Below are 552 nucleotides of genomic sequence, written 5' to 3'. Positions count from 1 at the left end.
CGGACGGGCTTTGACCGGTGGACTCTTCCACCTGGTTGCGATAGGTCAGCCCATAGGAACATCCCCGAACACGGTCTGGACCCAACCCAACACTAGATTCCCTCCGGTTCCACCGCACCCGCACCATCCCCCCTCTAACTGACGGCTGCTCTACCTTCCGCGGAGGGGGGCCACACCATGGAGCCCCAAGACGGGTGTCTACGCATGCCAGAACACTTTCACACATGCATCGCGACCCATGCGATGTTTCGGTGGCATAGCTACACCCTGAAGGCCACCCCGAATCCAAGTTGACTGGTAGATCTAGCCCTTTGACTTTCGCCGGACGGGCTTTGACCGGTGGACTCTTCCACCTGGTTGTGATAGGTCAGCCCATAGCAACATCCCCGAACACGGTTTGGACCCAACCCAACACTAGATTCCCTCCGGTTCCACCGCACCCGCACCATCCCCCCCTCTAAGTGACGGCTGCTCTGCCTTCCGTGGAGGGGGGCCACGCCACAGAGCCCCAAGACGGGCGTCTACACATGCCAGAACACTTTCACACATGCA

Source organism: Triticum aestivum, chromosome 2A, assembly GCF_018294505.1.
Source record: "Triticum aestivum cultivar Chinese Spring chromosome 2A, IWGSC CS RefSeq v2.1, whole genome shotgun sequence".
Classification (NCBI taxonomy): domain Eukaryota; kingdom Viridiplantae; phylum Streptophyta; class Magnoliopsida; order Poales; family Poaceae; genus Triticum; species Triticum aestivum.
The sequence above is the reverse complement of the archived record's forward strand: the minus strand, read 5'-3'. Positions refer to the sequence as shown.